The sequence below is a fragment of the Zingiber officinale genome, chromosome 5B, assembly GCF_018446385.1.
Source record: "Zingiber officinale cultivar Zhangliang chromosome 5B, Zo_v1.1, whole genome shotgun sequence".
Taxonomy (NCBI): domain Eukaryota; kingdom Viridiplantae; phylum Streptophyta; class Magnoliopsida; order Zingiberales; family Zingiberaceae; genus Zingiber; species Zingiber officinale.
The window spans coordinates 49,884,001-49,894,867 of NC_055995.1; the positions used below are offsets into that span (position 1 = coordinate 49,884,001).

The window sequence follows — 10,867 nt, forward strand, 5'->3', positions numbered from 1 at the left end:
GATCTAAGTCGTGCACATGATGCACCCTTGCGATTAGATTAGATCTAAGTCGTGCACAAGATGCATCCTTCTCGATTAGATTAGATCTAGATCGAACCAACTCTAAATGCCTAACCGTGCCGTGATACCTATCACTTCCTCTGTCACGCCCCAGAGGAGTCTCTGTCCGAAGAAATTTGGGCAGCATCTCCCCTGTACGGCGGACAATATGAAACTTTCTACATATCACATATACATCAGCCACAGGCGGCTGGAATGATAACAAAAAAATAAAGACAAACACCACGCAGTTAATAAAGATATCCATAACAATAGGACTCTGACTCAAAATCCACCCTACTCCACTACACTCGTAAAGCTCAAATCCAACGAACTCACCTCTTCTGCCGTCCAGGCAGGCACGTAGTAGAATGAAATCCAATATCATATCAAAAATCCATCAAAAGGTATCACTCCATACAATATCCATAGGAAAAATCCAAAGACAATGCTAAAACAAAGTCTGATATAGAAAAAGGTCAAAATAAAACAAATAACGAACTAGTAGAGAACTGGCTCTACGTGCAGATGGGGGCCAGCGACTGGAACTGCTCCGGACAGCTTCAACCTGAAAATATCAACAATGGAGGCGGGGTGAGTCCAACACTCAGCAGGTACAACTGATATGCATAATAAAACAAATAACAGACAACACTAATCATACGTACAGTCTCCTGAATATGAGGAGGATAAATGCAACTGAAATGAAATCAGAAGATAACTGTACTGACCGGATCAAAGTATAAAGGTAACAGGTCGTCAGACCGAGTGAGTCATAATCCTGTATGCATGTCAATCAATGCATCCAAACAAATGCAGCATATAAGTGCAGCAATCATAAGCAAATAAAAATGCAATAAATGCATATGTCAACCCCATACTCTGAAATCAATGCTCCTGTGCAATGACAGAATAAACGGGATGCTGTCGGAGTACTCCTGTCCTGTGACCCCAAATCATAAATGGGGGAGCTCAATGCTCTCATCTCCCGGTACACGATGACGGGGAGGATATCTCTGCCGGCTACCACGCTGAGTCTCCTGACCAACGGAGCCAAACAAAGTCCACCATCTGCCGGCTACCACGCTGCAACCAAACAGAGCGGAACTGACTGCCGGCTACCACGCTGAGTCCTCAGACCAACGGAGCCAAACAGCAGAACCGCCACACACCTGTCTGATATACCACTAACCCATGGGTGGTGGTGGTGTGTGCAGTACATGTAACTGGCGATGGGCTCAACCATAGCGGAGCCAATAATCGCACAGCATGCAAACATGATGCATGACACTAAGCATGGCAATCTCATGAATATCATAGCAAGATCCATACATAAATACAAGGTGTACCACAAGTCAATATATCAAATGGAAGGTACACAAACAGATAGGGTATCATATAAAACCATAGGTCCAGAACATGATGTATCACATGGTTGGGTCACTACCGGAAGCATGTATGGTCAGATAAATAACAACATGCAGTGCATAATAAATAAACAAACAACATGTAACAGATCATGTAGTGACCAACCGAATAAAATGGAAAACACAATTCTTGCTATATGTTAAACACTTTATTATGCATATCGAAAGACATAAGTCAAAGTACCCGCCTCCAATAAGAAATGGTCCAGTCTGACTCCGAGATGCTCGTCTCGAATCAAAGTCCTGTGTTAAATCGCACAGTTTAGCTAATTTAATTATAAACAAATAGCTAAACAAATTCCTAATCCACTGACCAGTTATGGTTAGTTTCATTAACCCCAATTACACCATTACATAACTTTCGAACCTAAATTATTAATTATTACTAACTCAACTAGCAATAATCTACCACAAATATCAAAACCATAATCCTTACCTCTAACTCTCCTTCAGTCGTCTGTGATGGCAACTGATCCGATTCACAACGGAAAGACCGGAATCCAGCAACTTCAGACCGTTCGCTGCCAATTGGAAAACAAATTCCAAATCCAACTTAGTAGAAAACCTTATAGTAGTATACCTAAATCCATATCACTGTTGACCTTAACAAAAATCCTTACCTAACTCATAGTTGTGCTTGTTGATCCACCACAAAGAAGGATTGATCAATAACAGAGAAGAACATCCAAGCTCTGCACTGCTCGGAAGGATAGAGGTGCCGGAAAGGATTTACAGCGGTGCTGCTCGGTCAACAGTCGGGGTGGTCGAAGTGGCTCGGGAGCAAGTGTCGGCTAGGGCACAGGGAAGGACTCGGCAGTGGCTCTCGTCGTCGGCGGCAGAAGCTAGGGCACAGAAGAACCCAAACAGTGGTACTCGAGTGCCGGCGATCGGGGGTGGCCGGCGCTACTCAAGTGGCTGGCGTCGGCTAGAGGAAAAAGGTAGCAGGAACTCAGCCGGCGGCAGATTAGGGCAAGGAGTTAGTCCGGTTCGATTGTGCTCGTGCGGCGTCGCCAGAGGGAGAAGAAGAAGAAGTGGAAGGGAGGATGAAGTAGGAGGAGAGGAGGAAAACCGCCGGCCCGGCGGTTAGGGCTCGGACGAGATCGGCGGCGTCGGGGAGAAAAGAGAGCGCGCGGGCACGGCTCGGCAAAGAAGAAAAACGGCGACAAATGTAAATAAAAAGGAATAAGAAAATAAAAGGAAAAAGATTATATAAATATAATCTTCTCCTCGCTTAAATAGGGTAGCCTAAACAGATTTTTTTTTTTCCGGGCCCCGTTTTCATCCCCGTTAACTCGTTCGTACGAGCTTCGAAAAATTCCTGAAAAATTACCAAAAATTCCAGAAAATTCATTTATTAATATTCTCTTTTTTTTTTCCCGGTATTTTACATTCTCCCCCACTAATAAAAATTTGGTCCCCAAATTTCAGTATCTACCATCAGCAAGTACTAATAACAAGTAACAATAATAAATGCTGAACGGTAAATTAAATCACATACCTCAAATGAAAAGATGGGGTATCGAGCTCGGATCGTATCCTCGAGCTCCCAAGTAACTTCCTCATCCGAATGATGCTGCCATCCGACTTTAACCAGCCGGATAGTCTTGTTCCGCAACTGACGCTCTTTCCGGTCGAGAATCCGTACCGGAACCTCCTCATAAGTAATGTCAGGCTGAACTGGAACTGGAATATCTGTCAGCACATGCGTCGGGTCGGGCACGTATCTCATCAGCATGAATACATGGAATACATCGTGCACGTCAATCAAGGACGGCGATACTACCAACTAGTGAGCTACTGCTCCAATCCTTTCTAAGATCTAGAAAGGTCCAATGTATCACAGAGCTAGCTTACCTCTGAGGTCAATCTCTTCACCCCTTTCTTGGGTGAAACTCGCAAAAATACCTGGTCACAAATGGAGAACTCTAAGAGTCTCCCACTCCGGTCAGCGTAACTCTTCTAGCAGTCATATGCCTCTAACATCTTCTGTCCGATAGTATGGACCACTTTGCCTCACGTTGAGCTCTATGAGGTCCCAACAACTGGGCCTCTCGGATTCTCGTCCTGATTAACGACTGAGCAACTATGGTAACAAGACTACCCTACTCGGTCTATCCCTGCTCCTCAAGGTCTAACTCGAAGAAACTCTGAATCAAGTCTGTGACCACAACTCGGTGGCAAACTAAAGTCCCTATGGACTTCTGGCTAAGTGAATCGGCAACCACATTAGCTTTTCCCCAGTGATAGCTAATGGTACAAATCATAATCTTTCAGGAACTCCAACCATCTCCTCTATCGAAGATTAAGTTCCTTCCGAGTAAACATATATTTGAGATTCGGATGGTCAGTGAGAACCTCAATGTAATATCATACAGGTAATGCCGCTAAATCTTCATAGCAAAAATAATAGCGGCCAACACCAGATTATGAACTGGTTATTTCTTCTCATGCTCCTTCAACTATCGAGAAACATATGAAATACTCTACCGTACTGCATCAGAACAACACCCATATCCTGTAAAAACGTGTCGGTGTAGAGGACAAATCTGTCCTCTTCGAAGGGTAAAACCAAAACCAGAGCCGACACTAATCTCCGCTTCAGCTCCTAGAAACTGGTCTTGCAATCCTCAATCCAAGTAAACTTCACGCCCTTCATGGTCAAGCGTGTAAGTAACATAGCAATCTGTGAGAAACCCTCAACGTATCTCCGGAAATATCGAACCAAACAGAGGAAGTTGCGAGCTTCCTGTACAGATTCTGTCTAATCCCAACGGTAACAACCTCTATCTCCTGTGGAACCACGGTATACTACTACTGGTGACCGTGTGTCTCAAACATCTCGTAGGAGACAACTAAATCAGCACTACTGATAATCACATATAGACGTTCTCATCGAAACATCTCTAGATCTATGCAAAGGTGATGTGCGTGACTCACCGCGGATCCGAATTAGATCACATCATCGTCCACAAAGACAATGGAAACCGATCCAAACATCCTCGACATACCAGGATCATCGAGTCCCTGAAAATATCTAAGGCACTGAAAACCTATAGGGCAAAACCAAGACGCATAATGTCCGTATCACAGACATTCCTATACATAAGATCTACGATAATAAGTCGAAAAATCTGATCATCAATAACATAAATCACTAAAGAATAAATCCTCCAGTGTGAGAGCAACGCTCCATCACAGAAACATCACATATGTGGGAGCAACGCTCTACCACAAATAGACTGAAATATGTATCGCAATAAATATAGGAGCTATGCTCCGCTACCAGCAATCCATAATATGTGGGAGCAACGCTCCACCACAAAACAATACATAAGTGCCCCAAGGCACCTAACTATCCAGCTAGAGACTGTACAAGATTTCTCTACCACAAATCACTGTGGTTAACCTAGGCTATAACAACCTAGTAAACTAATCAAATCCATCATCATCTCTATCAGCATCCTAGTGGGTCATCCACTGATAGGAAAATTAGTTGATGGGTAAATCCAACAAATGGCATAATGCAGACACTCCACATCCTGCATTCAGCATAAGTAGAATCATCATGCTGCTACCAATGTATACACCTAGCACACATGCTCACACAACATATGTATGATCAACAAAATCCTCCAATTATTATACACCAAACATACTCACAACTCAGGTATAATCAGTATGATACCTCCAACAATACATACCGAACACGTGTCCAAAATCAATGTAGGTAAAATCAACAATACACCTCAAACAACGCTCATATGACATATCTTCACCTATGTCAAGAGTATAACCAGCATATACTTCCAATAAAGCATACTAAACCCAGGTGCACTCACAAATCAAACATAATCAAAAAGGTTACCTCAGATACCACACCAACCACATATGTACATATCACAACTCAGATTAAATCGACAAAATGCTTCCATCAAAACACCACCGATGTACTTATACTACATCTCGGATTTAATCAACAAGATATCTTCAATAATACATCCAGATACATACACCGAACTACATATCTATGATCCACAACAAACCTTCAACCATATCAGAACATGGATACATATACTACTTGCAAATGGACAGTCTACCACAGGACTCCTACAACCCATAACAACCATAATATGCATGCAACATAGACATGCAAAATCAGCATACCAGCTCAATCAAAGACCAACCTTATACTACCAACACTCATGGGTTACGGGTATATCTAAACCAAATTCATGCATATGTATCAAGCATGAATACATCAATCAAAAGCAACCCAAATAGAGCAACCTAATCATCCAATAACAACCCTGCTCTAGGTTCAAAGGAACCAGTATCGAACAAGGAAGATATACACACCATCGTATAACATTGCAAGTCAATGTCATACACTACCAAGACCATATCTAATGGAAAAAAATTTTATCATCATAAATCCAAATGTACTCTTCCAGTATACACTAGTAACGAGTGTATCCCATAAGTGTTAAGCAATTAGCTCTACACTTCCTTACATCAGCGGGGTCATATATCCCAATGCACCCTCTAAGTTATCCCACCAGATATATACAGTCCATGGTCAAAGTCTTCATGGAATAGGATACATCGATCCTCTATAACCTATCCAAGCCGACAATGATATACGGCTGAATCCGTCCTTTCCACGTCAGTACAAAGCATGTACTCAAATGTGCTCTAGATACATAACTAAGCACAAACAACCTAAAGGTTCAAACCTCTAAAAATAGAGTATGACAATCCTCTACTGATCAACCAACAAAACTAAATCATTCATCTACTAACTAATCAAGAATACCTTAATCCTCCACAAGCAACTAAGGTATATCAAACCACGATCAAATGGTATACTACATTATCAAATAACTAAATCAGTTCATGGGTCAATTCAACACTAATACATCATCTCAAACTAGAGAATGTCAATCCACATAATATCATATGAATAAATGTGTACGACCCAAAAGAAAAAGCTAGAATTCAATATCATCAAGACACCCTCATTTTTTTTTTTATCCTCAAAATATCAGCCCACTAATATCAGATGAATAAGTCTCTACTCTCCATGAGGGTAAGTTAGCATTCAAAACATCAAATCATTATTTATCCACATAGTTCAATATCAGATGAAACAAATATCAATTTTATCATCCTGTTAACTAACCACAATTAACCAGATTTATTAAAATCAAAAATCTCATAGGCACATAAACTCTCTAGCTTCCAATTTATAATCTGATCACCAACTATAAACATCAACCTGTGAACACCATACATGATACTCACTATATCACCATCAATGACAACCCAAATAAAAGATCATCAAAATAGTTATCCACTAAAAGATCATCAACAACCACATAACATTTACTCTCTTAAATCATTAGAAATCAACACATCAAAATATCTGATCTCACAATATCCCTCAACCTCAAACCATTCTCAACAATGATCAAACATGGTAACTCTCCTAATGAACAATTTTTCATCATATCGGGTATCCTAATATCCAAAAGATATGAGTATAAAACCTTCACTGGCTAAAACAACATAAATATGTAGGTATCATCCACTACCCAGTTATCAATAGCAGAGGCTGGTATGTGCCTCCATTTCCTACTAGTAGTAACAGAAGCTAAAATAACTGGTGGTATGATAAGAAAAATCACCAGAGATTATAATCCTTGATCTCTATTAAGGTCAACCATGCTCTATGGCTAACTCATCACAAAAAATATGTGCTACAGCAACCAGACAGGTACTAAATAAAGAATGCTAATACCTGTCATAAACTATAAAATTAAACATCATACCTATATACCGTCTGGAGATGTTCCGTCGCTGTCCAGTCCCCAAAATGACCTCGGAATTCCGTACGAGAAAAACAACACTGGATATCCATATGAATCAATAACGGAAGTCCATAACAAAATCGAAACGGAAAATCCGTGCAACCCAAAATAACTGCCCAGACTAATCTGTCTCGCAACTAGGGCTAGTATAAAAATGTCCAAAATACCAAATGCAAGTATCACACCCTGCTCTGATACCAATGAATTGGTATCAGATAAATCCCGAAAATCCAACACACGGAAATCAATAAATATCGCCAAACTTTGGCGCGCTGATACCCAATAAACTGATATCAGATTATTCAAAGTATCCATAATACGAAAACAAGGATCGTATAAATCTAGAACACACAGCAAGTATCGTATACCTGCTCTGATACCACTAAATTGTCACGCCCCAGAGGAGTCTCTGTCCGAAGAAATTTGGGCAGCATCTCCCCTGTACGGCGGACAATATGAAACTTTCTACATATCACATATACATCAGCCACAGGCGGCTGGAATGATAACAAAAAAATAAAGACAAACACCACGCAGTTAATAAAGATATCCATAACAATAGGACTCTGACTCAAAATCCACCCTACTCCACTACACTCGTAAAGCTCAAATCCAACGAACTCACCTCTTCTGCCGTCCAGGCAGGCACGTAGTAGAATGAAATCCAATATCATATCAAAAATCCATCAAAAGGTATCACTCCATACAATATCCATAGGAAAAATCCAAAGACAATGCTAAAACAAAGTCTGATATAGAAAAAGGTCAAAATAAAACAAATAACGAACTAGTAGAGAACTGGCTCTACGTGCAGATGGGGGGCCAGCGACTGGAACTGCTCCGGACAGCTTCAACCTGAAAATATCAACAATGGAGGCGGGGTGAGTCCAACACTCAGCAGGTACAACTGATATGCATAATAAAACAAATAACAGACAACACTAATCATGCGTACAGTCTCCTGAATACGAGAAGGGTAAATGCAACTGAAATGAAATCAGAAGATAACTGTACTGACCGGATCAAAGTATAAAGGTAACAGGTCGTCAGACCGAGTGAGTCATAATCCTGTATGCATGTCAATCAATGCATCCAAACAAATGCAGCATATAAGTGCAGCAATCACAAGCAAATAAAAATGCAATAAATGCATATGTCAACCCCATACTCTGAAATCAATGCTCCTGTGCAATGACAGAATAAACGGGATGCTATCGGAGTACTCCTGTCCTGTGACCCCAAATCATAAATGGGGGAGCTCAATGCTCTCATCTCCCGGTACACGATGACGGGGAGGATATCTCTGCCGGCTACCACGCTGAGTCTCCTGACCAACGGAGCCAAACAAAGTCCACCATCTGCCGGCTACCACGCTGCTACCCTAAATGCCAACGGAGCCAAACAGAGCGGAACTGACTGCCGGCTACCACGCTGAGTCCTCAGACCAACGGAGCCAAACAGCAGAACCGCCACACACCTGTCTGATATACCACTAACCAATGGGTGGTGGTGGTGTGTGCAGTACATGTAACTGGCGATGGGCTCAACCATAGCAGAGCCAATAATCGCACAGCATGCAAACATGATGCATGACACTAAGCATGGCAATCTCATGAATATCATAGCAAGATCCATACATAAATACAAGGTGTACCACAAGTCAATGTATCAAATGGAAGGTACACAAACAAATAGGGTATCATATAAAACCATAGGTCCAGAACATGATGTATCACATGGTTGGGTCACTACCGGAAGCATGTATGGTCAGATAAATAACAACATGCAGTGCATAATAAATAAACAAACAACATGTAACAGATCATGTAGTGACCAACCGAATAAAATGGAAAACACAATTCTTGCTATATGTTAAACACTTTATTATGCATATCGAAAGACATAAGTCAAAGTACCCGCCTCCAATAAGAAATGGTCCAGTCTGACTCCGAGATGCTCGTCTCGAATCAAAGTCCTGTGTTAAATCGCACAGTTTAGCTAATTTAATTATAAACAAATAGCTAAACAAATCACCCACTGACCAGTTATGGTTAGTTTCATTAACCCCAATTACACCATTACATAACTTTCGAACCTAAATTATTAATTATTACTAACTCAACTAGCAATAATCTACCACAAATATCAAAACCATAATCCTTACCTCTAACTCTCCTTCAGTCGTCTGTGATAGCAACTGATCCGATTCACAACGGAAAGACCGGAATCCAGCAACTTCAGACCGTTCGCTGCCAATTGGAAAACAAATTCCAAATCCAACTTAGTAGAAAACCTTATAGTAGTATACCTAAATCCATATCACTGTTGACCTTAACAAAAATCCTTACCTAACTCATAGTTGTGCTTGTTGATCCACCACAAAGAAGGATTGATCAATAACAGAGAAGAACATCCAAGCTCTGCACTGCTCGGAAGGATAGAGGTGCCGGAAAGGATTTACAGCGGTGCTGCTCGGTCAACAGTCGGGGTGGTCGAAGTGGCTCGGGAGCAAGTGTCGGCTAGGGCACAGGGAAGGACTCGGCAGTGGCTCTCGTCGTCGGCGACAGAAGCTAGGGCACAGAAGAACCCAAACAGTGGTACTCGAGTGCCGGCGATCGGGGGTGGCCGGCGCTACTCAAGTGGCTGGCGTCGGCTAGAGGAAAAAGGTAGCAGGAACTCAGCCGGCGGCAGATTAGGGCAAGGAGTTAGTCCGGTTCGATTGTGCTCGTGCGGCGTCGCCAGAGGGAGAAGAAGAAGAAGTGGAAGGGAGGATGAAGTAGGAGGAGAGGAGGAAAACCGCCGGCCCGGCGGTTAGGGCTCGGACGAGATCGGCGGCGTCGGGGAGAAAAGAGAGCGCGCGGGCACGGCTCGGCAAAGAAGAAAAACGGCGACAAATGTAAATAAAAAGGAATAAGAAAATAAAAGGAAAAAGATTATATAAATATAATCTTCTCCTCGCTTAAATAGGGTAGCCTAAACAGATTTTTTTTTTTCCGGGCCCCGTTTTCATCCCCGTTAACTCGTTCGTACGAGCTCCGAAAAATTCCTGAAAAATTACCAAAAATTCCGGAAAATTCATTTATTAATATTCCCTTTTTTTTTTCCCGGTATTTTACATCCTCGATCACATGTATTGTTGAATCTGCCAAAGCAGAGCAATACATATTATCTTGGTAGGGTACGGAGGGACAATCTTGGTCCTGCCTATCAACACATGGGTGAATACAAACTCAATTAGATTGAGTATTCATAGTTACTCGGTTGGATCGAGTCAACTATAGGCATTCTTCCAATAGTTGGAAAGATAGGTCAATATCACATCTATATTAACTCTCGGGCGTATTAGCCAAAGCTAACTCGAGTTTTAATATAAATGCGGATATTGATTCTATAAACAAGAGTTGCATAGAGATGTAATTGGTAATCGTTACCTACCGATCATACTAAGCCTTGGGCGTATTAGCCAAAGCTAACTCAAGGGTTAGTATGATGTGGATCTTGTCCCACAGAATTATAGAATTCAGTGGGAGCATC

At 41.6% G+C, this 10,867-nt stretch overlaps 1 long non-coding RNA gene across 1 annotated transcript; it reads right to left on the minus strand.

Annotated features, from left to right (window-relative positions):
* Nucleotides 1-1,689: 1,689 nt before the first annotated feature.
* Nucleotides 1,690-2,434, minus strand: LOC121987392. The gene is made up of 3 exons (XR_006113553.1): nucleotides 2,087-2,434; nucleotides 1,903-1,987; nucleotides 1,690-1,709 (listed from the first exon to the last, which is right to left on the minus strand). It is a non-coding gene; the product is annotated as an uncharacterized LOC121987392 (long non-coding RNA).
* Nucleotides 2,435-10,867: the final 8,433 nt, after the last annotated feature.